Source organism: Artibeus jamaicensis, unplaced genomic scaffold (genome assembly GCF_021234435.1).
Source record: "Artibeus jamaicensis isolate MK-2021 breed Jamaican fruit bat unplaced genomic scaffold, CSHL_Jam_final scaffold_474, whole genome shotgun sequence".
Taxonomy (NCBI): domain Eukaryota; kingdom Metazoa; phylum Chordata; class Mammalia; order Chiroptera; family Phyllostomidae; genus Artibeus; species Artibeus jamaicensis.
Genome location: NW_026522046.1, coordinates 47,951,540 through 47,971,919, shown reverse-complemented (window position 1 = coordinate 47,971,919; position 20,380 = coordinate 47,951,540). Strand labels below are relative to the sequence as shown.

The 20,380-nt window shown below is 43.7% G+C and overlaps 1 protein-coding gene across 7 annotated transcripts in view; it reads left to right on the top strand.

The window, feature by feature from the left end:
* ITSN1 (intersectin 1) overlaps nucleotides 1–20,380 on the top strand; it is a 169,997-nt gene that overhangs the window by 8,473 nt on the left and 141,144 nt on the right. The window contains exon 1 of one of the 7 annotated variants that reach the window (XM_053657686.1): nucleotides 15,188–15,405. The exons of the other annotated variants lie outside the window; for them this stretch is intronic. The gene's annotated coding sequence lies outside the window, so the exon portion shown is untranslated. Of the gene's footprint in view, nucleotides 1–15,187; nucleotides 15,406–20,380 lie in introns of those variants that run through there. 7 annotated transcript variants of the gene reach the window in all.

Sequence of the window (20,380 nt, the reverse complement as noted above, 5' to 3'; positions counted from 1 at the left end):
GGAGGGAGAAAGAGAGGGAGAGAAACATCAGTGTGTAGCTGCCTCTCACAGGCACCCCCCACTGGGGACCTCACCTGCAACCCAGGCATGTGCCCCCGACTGGGAATTGAACTGGTGACCTCCCGCTCTGCCCTCTGGCGCCCAATTCACTGAGCCATGCCAGCCAGGGCTCTTCACCCCTCCCCTAAAGATTTTATTTATTTATTTATTTTAAAAAATATTTTATTTATTTATTTTTTGAGAGAGGGGAAGGGAAGGAGAAAGAGTGGGAGAGAAATATCAATGTATGGTTGCCTCTCATGCGTCCCCTGCTGGGAACTGGCCTGCAACCCAGGCATGTGCCCTGACTGGGAATCGAACCGCGATACTCTGGTTCACAGGCCCGCGCTCAATCCACTGAGCTATGCCAGCCAGGGCGTGATTTTATTTATTTTTTTTAGTTAGCAGGGAAGGGTGGGAAAAGAGAGGGAGAGAAACATCAATGTGTGGTTGCCTCTCACACACCCCCTACTGGGAACATGGCCTGGAACTCAAGCATGTGCCCTGACTGGGAATCGAACCAGCAACCCTTTGGTTCACAAGCTGGTGCTCAGTGCCCTGAGCCACACCAGTAGGCCTGGTGTTACTACACTTTCTAGTTCTAAGAGACTGGAAATCTAGAAATAGGGATTTAATAGCAAATCTCCTGATTTGTATGTGGGTCACAAATTTTATAAACATGCTGTGAATCAAACAAAGCATGTCTGAGGGGTGAACTCAGTCTTTGTTTTCTCGCCAGTTCATAACCCGAGGTCCACCTTTTGTGGCCTTTTTCACTTACTGTGCTGCAGTGTATTTGCGGGTTTCATAATGCGCTGCTCTGCCATGTGTGCCTGTTTCCTGTCCCCTTAGCAGCATTGGCCAAAACCATCTCAGCAAAGCCCGAGCCAGACCTGAGCAGGTGGCTCAGTTGGTTGGAGTACTGTCCCTTACACCAAAAGGCTGCGGGTTCGATTCCCAGTCAGGACACAGACCTCGGTGTTGCAGGTTCTATCTCAGGTCTGATTGCGAATGGAAGGCAACGAATTGATGTTTCTGTCTTAAATTGATCTTTGTCTTTCTTTCTCTTCCTCTTTGCCCCTCTTCCTCTCTTTCCAAAATCTACAAACATATCATCAGGCGAGGATTGAAAGACAAACATCATTTTATAAAAAGTCTTAGCCAGTTTTAAGTTGGATTTTTGGTTACTACCAATGCCTTTGAACATTTATTAAGTGGTTATTGGCCTTGTACAGATTTACTTGGCACCCAGCCAACTTGCTAGAACTCTTAGTTCTAGTAGTGTTTTGGTCATTTATTCGGTGTTTCTCAGCATTTTTAATATCCTATAATGTTAATACCGCATTAGTGCCTTGTAATTAGCACTAATGGCTGGCATCATCCCCCAAGGCTGAGGCCAAGCAGTTCCTTGAACACACCTGCAGCCCATTTAAGGTTCTGCGCGTGGGAAGTTCTGGGCTGCCCAGCGGCTCAGTGAACGTTCGAGCACGTGTTCGGCCTGGCACAGCCGTAGTGTCAAGCCTGGAGCCAGGGCAGCGTCTCGGCCCCGAAGACCTTTATGGTCTGTTCATTTCCTTGGGTTTTTCATGTAGACAACTATTGTATTTGTAGGAGGTAATTTTGATTTCTAGGATTTATCATTTATTTTTAACTTGCATATCTTTAGTGACACGAAGCCCCAAAACAGTGGTAAATGCTCGTTACCCTGTCATCTCTTAAATTCGTTTTAATTCTCCTAAATTCTGTTAAGCTCTAGACCCTTAGCAAAAGTCTGAGATGGGTTTGGTGACCAGTTCCTTATAGTGTGGGTGGGGCGAAAGCCAAGGTGCAGAGCTGGTGTCGTGCCCCGGGGACTTGGGGAGTCGCTGTCTGACGCAGCGCGAGGCCCTGAACTGTCCCTTAACCCGCACACTCACTTCCCTCTAATTTCTTCCTGCCTGCAGAAGACGCCAAGGACTGAACCAGGGTTGAGGACTTGACCTGACCTAGCCCAATCAGTGTCCCTTTCCTGAGAATTTGAAATGGGCCCAAGAGACAGGGATTTGACCTTGACATGCTCACCAGCTATAAGATAACAACAGGGGAGTTAGAGGCACTTCCGTTCTGCTGTTGTGTCTGGGGGTGAGAAGGGTGGTTTGTAGATGCATAGAATAAAGCTGGTGTCTAGAAAGAAGCAGAGAGAACACTGCCCGAGTGTCTGATGGCTTTGAACCTTCTCTTCCAGTCCTTTCTTGGGCTGGCTGCATTCTTGTTCCTGAGCTCTGAGAAATACTCGTATCCGTATTCTCAAACACTGCTCCTTCCTTCCCCTGTCCTCCGGTTGAGGTGTTACACTCCCCGAATTGTATTTATGGTAATGCCTTGTCTCTTTTATTTCTTGGCAATTGTCTGAGGAGGTTCTGAGAGGTTCTGAATTTATTATTATATTCTCCACATGACAACAACATCAGAATAGCAAGAAGCACAGAGGTACACAAGTTTAATCTAATTTAGGTAATCACAGTTTTATTGGAAGGGCCATTTTGTACTTACTTGTGGGCACCACCTCTGACCTCTCTTAAACCAGGTCAGGTCTCCAGCTGAGGGCAAACAGGAAGGAAGATATTTTGAATTTCCTTCCAAATGCCTAGAGTATAACATTTTGACCTCATACCAGAAATGGTATTAAAGACATTTACAGTGTACAGTATTGTGTGTGTCTGTGTAGGAGGTGGTTTGAGGTCTGTTCCAGTGTGCTCTGTTCAAGCTACTGACATGAGACTCTTTAATTTATAAATGTCAAGAAATTGAATTACAGCGTAATTCCCTTGGGGCTAGGCTTATTCTTGGCAATGTCGTAAAAAGTCGGTGCTTAGTTTAAATAGTCTGCTATCCTAAGGAGTTGGGTGGGTCCGGGAAAGCAAAGTGACCAGAAGAGAATGAAAAGATCGAAGTGGAGAGGACAGAGTTCAGTGCCACATTGTTCCTTATTCAAATTGTGTTTGTCTGAGCTTTTCATTTGCAAGCACCAAAAGCACAAAGTGTTGAAGAAAAATGGAAGTGGTATTGACTCACATACCTTTTCAATCCAAGGGTTCTGATTGGCCCGGCTTGATCACGTCTGAACCAATCCCCATGGACAGGGGGGTGAAGAGCTTATTGGCTGCCCTGGGCCTTTGGGTCCACCTTTTGTACCAGTTGGCAAGGTCGGTACCTAAACTACTGGAATTTAAAGACAGGAAAGTGGGATCAGTTATAAAAAGAATGCTGGGCAGGCAAAACACATGTCCAACACGATCATGTACAGTGGTCGTTGGGAAAGGGCTGATGCTGACCTCTTTTTTAATGATAGCCTTTATTTATTTATTATTTTTTAAATAAACATTTTTAATTACTTCATAGAGAGAAGGAGGGAGTGGGAGGGAAGAGAAGTGTCAATTTGTTGTTCTTACTTGTGCATTCATTGGTTGATTCTTTCCATGCCCTGACTGGGGACAGAACCCACAACCTTGATGAGTGGGGATAACGCTCTAACCAACTGAGTAACCAGCCAGCCAGGGCTCTTTAATGATAGCCTTTAATAAAACAATGCAGACACACCACAGCAGCCAAACTGTATGCACTTTCTCCTCAGTAAAGTTTGCTTTTTAAATTTAAATACTCTACATGCTGCCCACAGAATTTGTGTTGTTTCTAATTCATTTTAAAACAAAATATGTTTTTACTATTCTGTGATTCCTCTAGATGGAATGAAGTTTGGGAGACTCACCTGTAGTGTGGTTAGATCACCTGTAGCTTATGACTGTGGACGTCGCCTGCGCTAGTTTGACTGCTTCTATAATTACAATTTTTTCCAGTGCCCAGAGGTGTGTCAGCATTCTCTCTTTGCTCGGGGGGGGGGGGCGCTTTTTAGTTTCAGGTTCATCTGGAACTGCTGGAAAAACATGCACTCAGTATGGGAAAGTTGCAGCTGGCCGGGGGTATTCTTTTTGCAGCCATTCGCTTTGCTTTTTATTGGACTTCAGGAAAGATAGCAACTTGACCTTTTTTGGAAGGGCATGAGCCTATTTTTAACTCTTTAATTTTTTGTTCTAAGACACTGATAACAGTGGGTGAGAGGGCTTACGGGATCTTGAAAAAATACATTGGACCAATTTTTTTACGTTACATATCTGCAGTGTAATTTATTTCACATGTTCTGAGTACAGCAGTTTCCTCTAGAAACTCCAGTTCCTGGACCTTCTTGCTTTTATCACAGATTGTCAGTTTCCTCCTAATTCACTTTCCATTTGCAGCTGGGACCCCAGAGCAGATGATTTCAGCCCTTGCCTTATTCTCTTGTCCTGCGTTTCTACCCTGCAGCACTGCATCGCTAGACCAGCTCTGCTCTCTGTGTTCTGTTTCCTGGGTTTGTGCTGCTAACAGCTGAAGAAAACCATAGGGAGGTGAACTTTTGTCATTACCTAGTTAGCTGTGTTCTGCCACATACTCCTCCTCTGCTTTCTTTCCCTCCCTCATAGACATCGAACCAAATTTGTATCCTTTCTCAAGCCTCCCTGCTTCTCCCCGAGACCTTGGCTGCCAGCAGTGAATCTGCCTCTTGTTGGGGCTACCTGCCCACTTCCCAGGTAGCGCTTGTAAATCTGTCTCGCCCACATTTACTCTTTGCTTTTTGAGATAAATGGGAGAAAGAGGAGGTGTGTCCCTTTTCCCTGGTTCTAGGTGCTGTACTTTTCTGGTTTCTCTGAGACTTTGTGCCATTTTCTTGGGCTTCATTCTTCAGCTGAGCCACAACTGTGTCCTGCCTGACTGCTGGGTGCAGTAGGAGCGAGGCCAGTAGTAACAGGTCACTGTCCTCACTCCGTATTTTACTGGGACAGATGTACATTCCTGCCCCATCACATAAGTAAATGACCCAGGCTTTTGTAAGCACTGTGAAGGAAGCATTCAAGAGGACCTCATTTTGTTCCTGAGTCCAGGGAAGAAGTGGCGTTTGCCTGGGGTCTGCTCTATGGGTAGGAGTTCATCAGGGAAGGGAGAGAAGTTGTTTTCAGGAGGAGAGGCCAGCATTCAAGCAGGGCCTGGGCATAAAGGAGCCTAGTATGTTCACAAAGAAAGCCACCGAGCTGTCCAGAGGAAGGTAGAGAGGAGGTTAAGTGCAGACTATGCTGGGCCTTGTAGACACGTGGAAAAGTGTTTGGGGTCCATCTGAGAGCCCCAGTCTGAGTTACGCTCATTCTCTATCCCCTTTGTCTTCCTCCTGCCCTCCACTCCTTTCGTCATATCTGCTCAGGTTTGTCTCACTGGATGCTGTGCTCTCTCCTTGTTGGCTCTCACGTATTCCTCTAACAGCCATGTTCCTTTGAAGAGCAGCCCACGTTGGGTGTCTTTGTTTCTGTTGCCTGTGGCAGTCCAAGCTGGGAAAGCTCCTTGGCAAGTGCAACGGGGAAACTGAGACAGATAGCGGAACAAGCTGGCTGAACAGTTTACAGCCAGATAATAAATCAAAAGGTCTTACCTTACACATTCCAGACTCTACTGGGGCAGACCTGCCTTGGTCCCAGTCCCTCTTTAGTGACCTTTGACCGTGAAACTGACCAGAGGTTGACTGTGTGCTCATTATGGTGCATCAGCATATTAAAGGACACACCTGGAAAGCTGATTAATATTCTATTCAGATTCTCCCCTGAGACCTCCCCTAAAATTCCTGCCTTTAGAAAACAGATAAAAACCCTGAAGACAAGGGGCCCGGTTTGTACACTCTCTCTAGAGGACAGGGGGCAAACACAAGGTCCAAGGGCCCAGTCCAGTCCTCTACCTCATTTTCTCTGGCCTGGCACCTTGTTTCTGCCCAGCAGCAGCACTGAGCTCTTGTTTAACTGTTAAGGAGTAGTTACATTTATACAGTCCTAAAATTACATTCAGCCCTTTGAAGGCAACTGCGAGGCTGATGGGGCCCCAGTAAAAATGATTTTGACACCTCTGTAATCAATTATTGAACCTGGGGGTACCTGTTGCGGGATGCCTCAGGTTTGTGGTCTGCCTGGCAGAAGTGCTGGAACCTTGAAGTTACTGTAGCTGACGTGTAGCTGACATCAGGTGGGCCTGAGCCCTTACCGTCCGGACTCTCCATTGACTCTGGGTCGTTAGTGTCAGAACTGAACTGAACTGAATTGTAGGACATCCAGTTAGTGTCAGACAACTGCTATTAGAACTCAGACTCTGATTACAGAGTATCTAGATATCTACACACGGCCACGCAGAGCATCGTGACGTTTTGGTCAGTGATGGACCTCATGTATGGCAGCTGAAAAATTCCTCTCACCCAGCGACGTCATGGCGCAATGCAGTCTGTGGTGCTGATGGTGTAAATGAACCTGCTGTGCTGCTAGTCAGTCATGGGAAAGCGCGGCGCGTCCGACACGTATAGCGCATCATCCTGATGGCGACACAGACAACTACGTTACTGCTGCATACTCCCTGAGCTGTTTGTCATCATCCTGGAGCATGCTCTTTCTACTCACTGAACAGCTGTGTGCCGTACAGCTGTATACCTTGCTGGGTGGGCCTCATGCATTTCGTGTTCGTGAGGCTCTCGACTGCACTGTGTTCTCTTGTGCTCGATTTACTCCTGGGTGGTTTGCACACAAGCGTGTCGTACCGGCTCAGAGCCTGGGAGTCGCGCAGACAGACAGTCCCGCCCAGCCCGGGCGTGCAGCCGACTGTGTGCCATCGAAGGTTTGTGTTACGCTCTCTGTGATGTTTGTACCACGACAGACTCGCCTGATGACTCGCTTCTCAGGGATATCCCTGTTGTAAAGCAGTGTATGACTGTATTGAATAGACTCATACACCAGATAGGTCCCCAGGCAGTGACAATTAGCCAAAACTCTTGATTCTCCTTGATTCTGAAGCCGGTTGCTAGATTCTGTCCATCTGCCTCTGAAATGTCTTTTGCATTCATCCCTTTCTTTCTATCCCCATTATTAGTCCAGTCTTCATTTTCACTTCACCCCTTTGCTGTTACTGGCTGCTGCTTCCTGACTGGTCTGGTTTTCCTAAATCCGTTCGGTTTTACCGCTTGTTGTCAGAGAAGTGTATTTGTTCAGGTGCTGCCTCGCGGTAAAGTCTTACCCCGTGGTTCATCTCCTATGGCCGCTCTTTCACACTGTGGTATCAGGACTCTTAAATGTTATTGAGGACCTAAAGGAGCTTTTCTTTGTGTGCATTTTTGAAGTTTGTTTGCCGTATTAGAAATTAAAATGGACCTGGCTGGGGTAGCTCAGTGGATTGAGCTTGGGCTGAGAACTAAAGGGTCGCAGGTTCAATTCTCATTCAGAACACATGCCTGGGTTTCAGGTCAGGTCCTCGGTAGGGGGCACGTGAAAGGCAACCACACATTGATGTTTCTCTCCCTTTCTGTCTCCCCCCTTTCTCCCTCTTTAAAAATAAATAAATAAAATCTTTAAAAAAATTAAAATGGGGAATTTTACAAAATATTTATTAATTTATTTTTAACTTATTTAAATTATCTGTAATGAACCCATTACATGCTTACACAAGTAACAGTTTTTTATGAGAGATGTTTTATAAAACAAAAAACATTTAGTGAGCAGAGTGGCATTGTTGAACATCTTTACAAGTTTCTTTAGTGTCTGGCAGCTGGATCCGCATAGCTGCCCCTGCAGTAGCCAGTCTGCTGCAGGAGGTTTGGGTTGAAGGACTTGAAGAAGATCTGGCCTTATTACAGATACACGGTGGGAGAAAACGGGAGTCTTTCATGGCATTTTCTGAAAATTGTTATTCTTTGACACTATACCAAAATTTGACCCTAATCATTTGTTTCAGGGTTAGTTGCAATGTGGAATCTAAACTCACATTAGTGAACTTTTCCTACTCTGTTAAAATAAAATCTATTGATCCATCTTGCAATTCGAATGGATATTTTACCCCTGTGATTTTTGGCAACATGTATTGGTTGGTTATTTGGAAAATACTGGTTTGCTGAGTTATGTAGATCTTGTAAATGTTGATACATTTGATAAAACAATGTCACAAAATCCTATTTATATCCCCACTTCCACTTGCCTTATTAGAAAATTCTCAAAGTGTTGGGAAGTAGTCTAGCTCACAGTGGCAGATACAAGTTTTCCAAATTTCTAATTTTCACTCAAAATCTCAAATTTTACCATTAGTATCCAGGACCGTGAGTTGTTTTTCTTGAAGCAACAGGTTCACTTCATTTATGAGACAGCATCTCCCAGACACTCAAGTTTGAATAACCAACTGTAGTTCTTCTGATGCTGTCTGCCAGATAGAAATTGTGTCCCATGAAAAGTGGCTCGTTCAGCTGGCAGCCCATCTGCACACGTGTGCTTTCTTGACGTCAGTTGTAGTTGTCACGCCCTAGCAGTGCTTTATGTCCGCTTCCCCTTGGTCACAGACGTGCAACCCAGAGACTCGAGCTGAGATTCAGTGAAGTGATACTTTTTGATGACGACTCCAGAATATTCTGAAGTGAAACTTTTTTTTCGGTGAATGTGTGGTGGTGGAGAATGCAGTGCCCGCCAGTACAGTTTGGTGCCGCTGCTAAGGTGGCAGCGGTTTTACCCACCCTCGTTTTTGTATCGGTGCTGATGGGAACGCCGTGGAAGGGGAAATAATGTCTGAATATGACTTTGACCGTGCAGGGGCCATGGGAAGAATTGCTGCCTCGCAGGGTAAAATATGAATTTTTAGGCACAGTCTGAAGATTGCTCTGTGCACTGTCCCTGTCAGCCTTCCTAGTGTCTTCCTCTTCTCTTCTACCTGTGCCTTGGCTTTCCTGACTCCGGGCACCCGCACCTCCAAGTGTGGTCCTTTTCTCGCACGCATTTGCCCTCACCCTCATTCCCTCAACCCAGAGCTTCCTCTGCGCTCTTCCTTGTGCCCCTCCAGCCTGTCTGTGGCTTGCCCTTCCAGGCCAGACTGACGTCAGGGAGGTGGGGCCCCTGCCCCAGCTGTCAGTCACTTTCCCCCCGAGACTCCCACGCACGCCCAGACTTTTGTAACCCTTTCCATCATTTAGGAGGTCTCCTTGATTTACAGTTCTTAATTTCATAATCCTGTTATAACTGGGAAGGGTTTTATATCTCTCTTGTGACTTAAACTTGTTTATACTAATGTTCTGTGTGTGGACTGTCTCAACTCTAGTGAAATAAATCATTTGAACATGTAGATAGTGGGGTAGATTTTGTAGCCTTTTGCTCTGGCAGAAATGACATCATAGTTAAGGCTAGCCCAAGGAATCAACTGATTTTCCTTAATATCAGTGGAAATGATACCCATTTTCCTAGCCAGGGAACTCTTCTAGCTTCTGGATTGTGTGAAGCCGAGTTCATTCTGTGAGATAAATGGGACATACCCTCATGTTATAGAAAACAGCACCTCACTTTTGCTACATGTGTAGTAATAATAAAAACATTACAAACGGCATATTGGGTAGCTGAGCTTAAGTTAAAACATTCTTTTTTTTTAAAGAGGCAAGAAGCCCCTTTATAGATTTATTTATATATCTATTTATTTAAGAGAGGGAGGGGAAGGGAGGGTGAAAGAGAGGGAGAAGAACATTGATGTGTGGGAGAAACACTGGTTGCTTTTCTTGTGCCCCCAGCCAGTAACTGAGGCATGTGCCCTAACTGGGAATGAACTTGTGACCTTTCAGTTAGTGGGATGACACTGGACCCACTGAGTCACACCAGTCAGGGAAATTAAAAAAAAATTTTTTTTTTGCATTACCACAAAAATAAACGGGAACATCATAACATTCTAAAATGATATTTGGCGTAAATGAGCATTTACCAGGTAGGCGCATTTCAGGGATTTAGTATGCCTTTTAATTCTAGGAGCAGGAACTGTTTATATAAAAGGATGTTCTAGAGCTAGCCTGAAGTTTCTTCAAATTCTGAGGTCCCGTAAGTCTAGGCGGTTGCAGCCATGCTAGATACATTTGGCAGTTATACTGGCAATTATTGCTCAGAAAATGAAATCTGTAAACTTGAGCATCGTGTTTATATTGGATTTGTTATAAAATACATTACCTTCTAGATTTCTTCTCAAGTTTGTGATTCAGTTTACAAAGCCATTAGCCAGTATATAGTTACACTGTAAATTATGGGTTTGAACTGGATGGGCCTTTAGGCCCTGGCCTCGGTGGTAACTCCAGCCTCTTATAATTGCAGCCAATATGCAACCCAGATGTTCTCGGAACTAGAATGCTGAGTCAGAATATCCTGAACAGTTTCTGTCTGATTCAAATGTTAGCAGAGGTCTAAATTGGGATGATACAATGACAGTCACCCATCTGGTTTGGGGCTTGCTTTGTGACATTCCTAAACCCTATTAAAGAGGCAAGTTCTAGAACTGAGAATTATTTACAAGATTTGTGCAGACTGTGGGAGTTGGAATTTGAAAGCGACATGACAAAATGTAGCTATGAACATTTTCTAAAAGGCCTTTGGTTTAGGCACCCAGGCAAGGTTTGTTGTTATTTCATGGTCGAGAGGCAGAATAGCAGAGGGATTGAGAGCACGAATTCCGGAGCCAAACTGCTCAGCTACTGATTGTGTGACCGACTCTTCAACTTTCCCGTGCCGGTTTCCTCGTCTGTAAACTGGGGTGGGTTTCAGTTCTTGCCTTGTAGGGCTGCCGTGAGCATGTTGAGACACCCAGCATAGCACTTCACTAAATGTTACACATTTTATAAAAAATTATTTTATTAACTTTGATCTAATCCTGGATTTGAAATTTAAGGCAAAAATGAAGGTAGGTATTCTATAGTCTTGTTGCCAATTGATTCTATAATCTCTCAACTTCTCTGTCGCTGTTTGCGTCATCTGGAAGGCTGCGTTCTGTCTTCAGTTCGGTGGTGGGGGAGGACCAGATGCATCCCGGATTTGAAGTGCTTTCACCCACTTACAACAAATAATTAGATGTGAGAGCCCTGGCAGTCGCACAGCGAAAGTAAAGATCCCAATTAAAAAGTGAGCAAAAGACATGAGTGAGTGTTTCTCTGAAGAAGATATAAAAATGGCCAATAAGCACCTGAGAAAAGGTTCCATGCATTAGTCATTAGGGAAATGGAAATCAAAGTATGAGCTACCACTTCTTGAATAAAATGTATCAGTTATTTTCTTGTAGATCTACAAGAGGCAGAGTGAAGCCATGAGAGTTTTTAACCTGTTCTCTCCCTAGTGCAGAGGTTCCCGCAGTGCAGTCGGCAGTCCCGGGGGTCGTCGCGACCTCTTCACAGGGTCTGCAGGTACAGATGACTTTCGAAAGGATGGCGGAGACATTAGTTCCCCTTTTTACTCTCATTCTCCATAAGTGTGCAGTGTACCTTTCCAGTGGCTGTGTGACATTTAATGATGTCCCTTTAATGGCTAATGGTTTATGTGTTTTTGTTGTTTTTTATCTTAAAATTTTTTTAAAGAATTTTTTAAGGTAAGCTTTTTGGGATCCTCAATAATTTTTTAGTATAAAAGAGTTTCAAGGCCAAAATGTTAGAAAATCAATGTCTTAGTGAAAGCTTTATGTGTTCATAATAGTAATAAAAATGTATGAAGTGCCTGTATTACACATTTTTGGAAGTAGAGGAAAAATAAATTGTAAGCCAAATAATGTTTAGGAGGCTGTCATTTTATGTCTTCATTGTTCTGAAGTTACTAGATTTGGAGTCATGGTGTTCTCGGTACAAATAGTGGTGGTGATGAGGGTCTTGGGGTTCAAATAATCCAAGTGAAAGTGGTCAGCCTCACTAAAAAGGTCACTTCACCTTGGTGTGGGCTCCCCCAGGCCTGGCATCACTGAGGGGGGTAGGTGCTTGGCCAGGAGGAGTAAGCAGCCTGTCCCCGGGTGCTAGAAGGTGGTGGTGGCAGGGTTGCCGGGGCACCTGCAGTGGCACTGAAGGATGTGCCCTCCTCGGCCTTCCCGTTTTCCCACGGTCAGCCCGACTGCCACAGGTCCCTTCCTGCCAGGCCCACACTGGGGTGAAGCAGAAAGCAGGGATGTTCCCGGCACAGGTGCGAAGCAGAGGCTCCACTCGTTTTCAAGTTGGGCACTACAGTACTTTGGCATTGTACTTTCAGTAAAGGCTTTTACCTCCGGGGATTTTCTTTGCTGGGTGGCCATGTCTGTTCCTCTGTCCTGCTCCTATAAATGCCTCTGATTTAAAAGGTGTGTGGAGCTGAATCCTTAGAAAGATATTGAGTGGGATCCGAGAGATGCTGGCTGAAGGGGGCCTGGCTAAGGGTGGAGGGGAGAGGATGCTCCCTCCTGATGCTCCTTTCCAGCCGGGGTGGCCACGGTGTGGAAGCCAGCATTCATGACCATTGCCCACATGTTCTGGTTTGTTTATATACATCAGAAGCAGGGAGAGGAGGTGCTTTTACCGTTATTATATACGCATGAAAAGAGGCCATTTGTGCCAGCATTTTTTAGAAGATTTTATTTATTTTAGAGAGATGGGGAAGGGAGGGAGAAAGAGAGGGAGTGAACATCAGGGTGTGGTTGCCTCTCGCACACCCCATACTGGGGACCTGGCCTGCAACCCAAGCATGTGCCCTGACTGGGAATCGAACGGCGATGCTTTGGTTCAAAGGCCTGCGCTCAATCCATGGAGCTACACTAGCCCGGGCCTATTTGTGCCAGTATTTTCCTTTAAGCTTTTTGTATTTGTGGGCTTATTCTCTACATACAAACTTTTTTATTAGAAAAAAAAAGTTTACTGAGCTGCCCCGTCAAAAGCTCTCGACCTCTCCTGGTCGCCTCCCTTCCACTTCCCCGCCTCGAACCACACTCCACCACCAGGCTCAGGTCCTGAACCCTCCTCGCTCTGGCAGCCGCCGCTCCAGTCTCTCCAGCCAGTTTTGCCCTCCTTCCACCTCTTCTTCTGCTGGAGCAGTAGTTTTTGAACTTCTTCATCTCAGGACACCTTCACACACTTAAAATTAATTGGGAACTCCCAGAGAGCTTTTCTTTATGTGGGTTCTTTATTGATATTGCCATATGAAAATTAAAATCGAGAAATTACTTTATGCTTTTTATTAATTCATAAAAATGAATAATAAACTCTGAAGTTAGCATAAATAACTTTTTAATGAAAATAAATATCAAAACAACTGAAGTGAGGAAGTGGCACTGCTTAGCATTTTGGCAGGTCTCTTGACCGTCTGGCCCAGCGGAGGGCCTCTGGATTCCCACCCACCGCGGGCGTCCTGCGTCCTGGTCCTCTGTCCTTGCAGCAGGCGGCTCCCTGCCACACCCACACTCCCTTCCTGTGACGCCTCCTTTCTTCTCCTGAAGTGAACCTCATCAGTCATTTCAAAAATACCAGCGTGGTGCCCTAGCTTTTTTAATAAACAAGAAATCAGAGTAATTTGTACTCCGCGAGTATGTTGGAGCTCTGTCTTGCCGACCCCAGAAGACGGGGGTGAGATGTTTGCTGCACTGCAAATGCAGTAGGTACAAGTAAGTGTGTGTAGGGTTTGTCTGAAAGCGTGAATGACTTTTGGGAAGACTCGGAACAATCTTCTCTTGAATTATACTCCCAGAAAATCGCGTGTACAGTAAAAGCTTTTAAAAAATCCTTTGTATTTGTGTGTAAAATGGAATTTGTTTTTAGGTTCAGATCATTATAAGTGGATTTTTTTTCCCCCACGTGAAAGTCTAGAGAGACATTCGAAATCGCAAGACCGTTCCTTGTATGGGACTGCTCAGAGTGTCCCGTTAGATGCCGGTGGTGCCCCGCAGTGAACACGGCAGCCGGACGTACCTTCAGTCACCCACAGGGCGTGACATAACTCTAATTGATGGGATCTTGGCTGGGTTAAAAGTTTTTTAATGTTGGATGATCATTTAAAAAATAACTTACATAATGAAAAATTTCAAACAAAAGAATAATTGCCTGTCATCTCACCACCCAATATACACTGTACTAATATTTTCAACATCTTGCCTTTTTTTGTTGTTCTCCTGTAGATGATTTTTCCCATTTAAAAAGTGGGGTCATTTATAAACTACTTTTTTTTTTTACTTTGGCTTGATTCTGCTTGATTTTAACTGATTGATCTGTCTCTTTTTCTTGTAACAAATCATTTTTATTCTTTATTTGATTGTAAGGTTAGCACAGTCTCATGTTACATACAAACAAATCCATACTCCTGTCTCTTTCTAGCATTAAAAGTGGCGCTAACATGAGGAAACAGGTCTGACTTAGGGTGGGGAGAGTCTGGACTTACTCTGTGTTCTCATCTCTAACAAGTCTTAGAGATAATGCACTGAAGTTCCTGCCCTGGGCCGCAGGTGGATCCCCTACCTGGCCTCCGCCCTCTCCTGGAGGACTGCAGGTTTCCGAGGGCAGGAAGGGGATCTTATCTTGGACTCCTGTGTCTTTAGAATTAGCTCAGTGCCTGGGTCATTAATCCATTAAACAAATGACTGGGGCAAAACTTTTCTTCTGTTGGACTGCGAATAAACTTCATTTTACTTTATCATGGTATATACCTTCATCACAAGTCAATAAGTAGGTTAATTACCATATTAAATCTCAAAACATCTTGCCCCATGTGGAATTATTTATTAGTTGAAGTAAAGTTACTTCTGAAGCTTTTAGCACATTCGATTGTATTTGTTCTAGCTATGGCTTGAGTGGTGCTATAACTCCGGAGTCTGGTCGACTGCTTGTGCAGCCCTGCTTTAGACGTGAGTATTGGATGAGTTTGTGTTTCATGTGTTCCTTAAAACCAGATCTGTTTACCTCCGAGACTGTGGAAGGCTCCAAGAGATGGCTCCAGGACCCACTGGTACAAATAAGGTTTTCTTTCATTGTTTGTTTTTTTTTTATAAGTAAACTTTTTTTAAATTAAGATTTTATTTATATTTATTTATTTATCTTTAGATGAGAAGGAGAGAGGGAGAGAAACATCAGTGTATGGTTGCCTTTCGTGCGTCCCCTGCTGGGAACTGGCCTGCAGGGGACCAGTCTGCAACCCAGGAATATGCCCTGACTGGGAATTGAACCGCGATCCCGTGGTTCGCAGGCCTGTGCTCAATCCACTGAGCTACACCAGCCAGGGCTCTTTCATTGTTGATCCTTTTTTTTTTTACCCCTGCAATTTGTTTTCAGCTGTTTTGTAGTACAGTCCCCTTGAATAATTTCATGTGTTAGGATTGGAATTTTGAAAAATGTAATTTGAAAAATGATTTGATTGTTTTTAGGAGAGTTTCTGGATTCTGAAGGCCTAAAACTGAGAGGCTGAACCATCGGTTCTCAAACTTTAGCATCCGAATTACCTGGAGGGTTGTGATAAAACAGGTTACTGGAAGGACCCCCTCTGTCCGCCCCATTCTGTAAGTCCGGGATGGGGCCCTGAACTTCATTACACTGCTGACGAGCTCCCTGTGTGCGGTGGGGCTGCGGGTCTGGAACGGACTCTGAGAGCACCGCAGGTTAAGGTGTTGAAGTCGACTAGAGGGAAATGACGTGGAGAGAGAGTGGGGGCCCGGCCTGTTTTGGGGCAGGCCCCTTGTGCTTTCTGAGGATATGAGAATTATCAAGAAAAGCTGGTTTGGGAGCATGAAGAGAAGAAAAACACAAGCATAAACTTTGAAAGTACTGTGAGATCGTGGTAGTGGTGGTTAAAGATAACAAAAGAGAATTGGAAACGGCTGATTTAAGAATGAGTGTATTTTCCCTTCTTTAAAACTTAAGAGTAATGCATATTCATAGTGGAAAGTGTCATAAGTCCAGAAAAATTTCTGTTCCAGAAGACAGGAAAAGTTTCCCTGAATTATATTTCACTACTTGGAGATATCCTTTGTTAACTTATTGTTAATTTCCATTCAAGATCTCATTTATGCATAGGACCTTTGTTTTTATTTGTTCCCCCAATGAAGTTTTATAATCAGACAGTATGGGTCCAAAAGAATGAAAGGAAAAGATCATAAAGAACACTCAGTCCTTATGTTAACTGCTGTTAACTTCCTGCACTTTGTATCTCTTTATATGAACATGAGGCCTGTCCATGTATCCAGACATGTGATATGAGAAAGACATTATTGAAGAAGATACAAGATACAAGAAACATTGTACATAGGACAGTGACACTTTAGTCTCCTTCAAAGTAGGCACCTTGGACCTCACACAGTTTTCCCAATACATCCTGTCGTCTTTCCTTAATCTCATTGATGGTCAGAAATCTATTCCCTTTCAAAGGTGATTTTCTTTCTTTCTATTTTTAAAAAGATTTTACTTATTTATTTTTAGAGGGAAGGGAGGGAGAGAGGAAGAGAAAAAATATCAATATATAGTTGCCTCTCACGCCCCACCCCCCTACTGGGGACCTGGAGCACAACCCAGGCATGCGCCCTGACTGGGAATTGAACCAGTGACCCTTTGGTTCGAGGGCTGGCACTTAGTCCACTGAGCCACACCAGCCAGGGCTCAAAATCAGCCAGGGTGATTTTAGTTTTGGGAAAAGCCAGAAGTCTCAGGGTGTGGAATCTGGGATTTATTTAGTGGGGCTGAGTTACTTGGGTGATTTGATATTTCACAACAATTCTGCACTAGATGTGATCAGAGCAGACGCATTGGCGTGATGAAGCTGCCAATCACCAGTGGCCCATTGCCGTGGCCTTCTGAATCATCAGAATAGTTTATGTGGATGAATGTTCAAGCTTAATGCAAAATTTGATACAGGTTCATTGCTCTACTCAGTCATTTTGAATGCGATGGCCACAGTGCGCATGCTCACTCAGTGGCATCTACCACCCCCACTGACTAGTACAGTGAAGTCGTCATTGTTCACACACGCACATTCCAGTCCACTCTCCTTGGCTGCCAGGTTACACTGATGTCATGTAAACCATTCTTGTTCTATTAACAATAGTTGTGCTTTTTCTGGACAGGCCTGGTATACCTGTTGATACACTTTTTTAAAAACCCACAATCCCCATTCCCCACCCTTAGGGTGAATTCCCTGAAGTAGACTTGGTAGAACAAAGAGCATGTAAAATCTAAAGCTGTTGATATATTTTACCGAGTTGTCTCCAGAAGGGCTTAGTGATTATTGCCCAGGCTCCAAGTCTACACTTGTTGCTCTTTTAATATTTACTGGCTTGATAGGTGAAAAATCTCCTTGTTTTAATTCAGTTTCTTTGCTTATAAGAAGTTTAGCCCTTCTTTTCATGTCTTAATCGCTCATTTATATTTATCTTTTGTATTTTCGCCTTTGTCCTTGTCACATTTTCTTTTTTCTTAATTTATGTGAGCTCCTTACACCTAGAGATAGGAATTTCTTATGTCATAAATTCCAGAAATTTATTCCCAGTTTTTCATTTGCTTAAAAAAAAATTACTCGTCCATGGCAGGCCTGCAACCTACCAGGGAAGACGCTCCCACCAACTGAGCTGCCCGGCCACAGCCTCTTGTGTTTTTCTTTTATAGGATTATTTAAGGCCTCCCTTTTTCCCCATCCACTGTTTTTCATTTCTAAGGGCTTTCGTCATGAGAAAGTCCTCTCTCACTCTAAGATTTTATAAATATGAACCCACATTTTCTTGTAGCACACTTTCATTATTTCATTTTTTCACTAGATTCCTTAAATCATCTGTAATTTGTTTTAGTATGAGCAAACAAATACATTCCAGTGTGAGCAAATTTTATTCTAGTGAGCATATGCTATTTACATTTTCTTAAAATATAATTACTTGGTCACACTATGCAAACAGTAGGCAAATGTAGGGAACAAGTTGGAGGTAAACATTAAGTTTCAGTCTGAGGAGCACTGGGGTTTCTGAGAAGCCTCCAGGGGCTGGTCCTGGGAATGAGGGGAAAGGAGGGTGGAGCTGAGCAAGTCTGTTGTGTTTCCAGCTCCATAAGGTGCACTTTTTTGCCAAAACTTTTGAGGGAAGAATGAGGGTGTGCACCATACATGAGTAATACCTGAAATACCTTGTATCTGTTCTTGTGTTTTGTAATTACTTGTTACATAAAATTTCTTGTACCATATGCTAAAAAGTAAATGCAAAAATTCCTTTCAATACAAAAAAACAAGTATCTAAATATAAATCAATAAAAATTGAATTAAAAAGTTAAAACAAAAGATTTTTTTCCTGAAAGTTTGGGCCAAAAATGTGGGTACGCACTATACACGGGAACACATTATACACAGCAAAATCCAGTAGATGGTCAGCTAGGCACCTACTAGACAGATCTTCTCGGGCACCCACTCAGAGGTTGTTCAGAATCAGCGTGGTCCAAGATGCTTGGTGCCATCCCCACTTTGGTCTGCACACCTCAGACCTTTCCAAGCCAAAGCATCTTTACAGCTTTATTGTGTAGCTGTTTATGTGCCAGGTGTGTTATTCATGCATATGAATGTGTGTTGCCCTTGACCTCTTCATATTGCACTGTATTTGTGTTCCTCGTTGCCCACCAAAGTGTGAACACTCCAGTTTGTGCCTTCTCTGCCCCTTTTTCAGCTCACTGCATGGTACCGTGATGTGTACCTGGTTGCTGCTGTAAATAGTAACTGATTTCTGTGACAGTTGCCCTGTGACAATTTCGGTATTTTAGTTTTAGGCTGCTCCGTTAATTAGAGACTCATCTCTACTGTGTATTAAGTTTTAACCAATATTAGTTTCAGGAGTACAATATAATAATTGTTACAGTTAATTTATTTCAAAGGAAAGTGGTAGATTCCATTCCTCTGGTCATTGCTTGTTCTCTTGTGTCCCGTGGAATATCTCCACTGGCGCCACTGTTTGAAGGTTTCCTTCCAGGAAGGGGATTTTATCTGTGACTGAGGGCTCAGTGAGAAGACACGAGTGCAGCAGACCCGTCTGCACAGGAGCCCAGCGAAACCAAACAAGCACTGGGCGGGCGACTGCCTCTCACAAGATTCAGTTGTAATCTGCAGAGTGGGTACGGCTAGGGAAGAGCTACCTCACTTCTCCTCCCTTCTGGCCATTGGTGAGTGGTATTCTTGACAGTATCGAAGTTCAGACAAGGGAACGTGGATCAGTTGGCTTTTGCTAAATTATGCTGCAGTAACAACTGACAAATCTCTCTTGTTTACAACGAAAAAGTTTATTTCTCAGATCATTGCCCTTTGTGGGCTTTATTCTGGGACCCAGGATGGATGTGGGAAAACAGCCATGCTAGATCTCCCAGTGGCTCTGAGTGCTGCTTCTGCTCTTCGAGTGGCATGTGCCACTGCTGCTCATCCTTCACTGGCCAAAGCAAGTGTCACGGTCAAGCATGGCCTCAGTGGGCAAGAAGTGTATTCTCCTGCGGGGATGGGCAGGTCGAGCAGGATCTGGTGAGAGAAGGGCAGCAGGTGTTTTCACAATAATACTCTTTGTTGCAGTGCATTTTTGGATGTAGTGACCTTACGGAAGGTTTCTGGGTTTTTTGAGGGGTACTTAGAGTTGGGGGCAGGATGATTTATACCTCTGTTCTCAAGCACCTTGATCATGAGAATTTACTAGTTATATCTTTAATTACCATTTTGAGGATCTTGGGACCATGGATCTGGTACATGAAGCTGCTTAATAAATGTTGGAGTAAGGGGCAAAACTAAGAGTAGAAAGAAAACAGTTATTTTAATTGTTGGTATTGTCTTCTGTAGCTTAGTTTGAAACAGTTTTATAGAGTAGTTCCTATAAATTGCACCTTAATATGTATAATGAAAATGCTTTCTTGGTCATTTTTTCCATATAAAAATTGTTTTTCTTAATGGTTTACATCTTCATTATAGAAAAATTGAAAAATGTGCATTAAATACAAGCAAAGGAAAGCTCATCTTCTATCTGGCTACTCAGGACAACTACTGACACTGTTTATTGTATATTCCACTGTATTTCTGCTTCCTTTTTTTGTCCTTAACAATTTTTTAATATTGTCCGTGTTTATAGTCATTGTAATCACATATTTTTCTTCCTTTTGCAGTCTTTCTTGCTTAACTTACAAGGTTGTACGAGAACAATGGAAAGGGTCATAGATGACACAGATGAGTATTATAAGGCTAATTCTGACTTTCTCTTGTTCTCATTGTCGCTTCATTACTTTATTCCTTCGTATGTTCACTCAGTCAAAGCAGTTACACCTTATGCTTATGCCTTCCGTCACCATCAGAATGGAAATGAACAAGGGATGATGAAAGGTGGACCACAGGCCTGAAAAATAAGGTGTCGAGGTGCTTCTCAGACTAGATCATCAGCCCCTGGGAAATCAGTCTTTTTTTTTTCACTTGGTCTTTTGTTCTTTTACTCAAGACATCACTTTTTGTATCTTGGAGTTTGCAGTCTTTTGAATGATCTCAAT